The sequence below is a fragment of the Apis dorsata genome, unplaced genomic scaffold, assembly GCF_000469605.1.
Source record: "Apis dorsata unplaced genomic scaffold, Apis dorsata 1.3 scaffold_150, whole genome shotgun sequence".
In the NCBI taxonomy this organism is placed as follows: Eukaryota; Metazoa; Arthropoda; class Insecta; order Hymenoptera; family Apidae; genus Apis; species Apis dorsata.
This window is the reverse complement of record NW_006263441.1, coordinates 243,476-244,133: the sequence shown is the minus strand read 5'-3', so window position 1 is coordinate 244,133 and position 658 is coordinate 243,476.

Sequence of the window (658 nt, the reverse complement as noted above, 5' to 3'; positions counted from 1 at the left end):
TATTTTTTTTTCTTCTTTTTTTACTCATTTTATTAATTTACCGACTACGAGTACGAGATTGGTCTGAAATGGAGAGAAGCTCCTCGTCGAGCTTCTTTCTTCTCGCAGAAAGAAATCACGCGCGGGTGCGGGTATTCCCTCTCTCACGTAATATTATATCTCTCTCTTTATATATATATATCTATATATATTCTTTTAAATAGCTCTATCTCACGTGTTCATCATTTAATCAAACATACGCATCACATGTATCAACATCCACGCTCATTCCCTCTCTCTCGCGCGCGTATAATATTATACACCGATGCGGAAGACCAAAATACTGCTTTCCGTTCGGTATTCGTTCGAAAGTTTTTTTCGCAACGAATTTTTAATTCGAATTTATTCGAAAAAAAAAAAAAAAAAAAAAAGGAAACAACGGAGGAAGAATTTGAAAGAACAGAAAAATTGCCGATAATTCGCATAAAAAAAAGTGTAGCAACGAATAATATTAATTTCAAAACGAAGTAGTATACTTTGAAATATTTGATGGCAATTTGTGAACTTTTGTTCGTTCGATGGAATTAGAAATGAAAAAAAAAAAAATAACAAATTTTGTTAAAAAAAGATATGGTAACGAATCGAGACCTGTTTCCCTCTTCTTTCGCATAACTTCCTG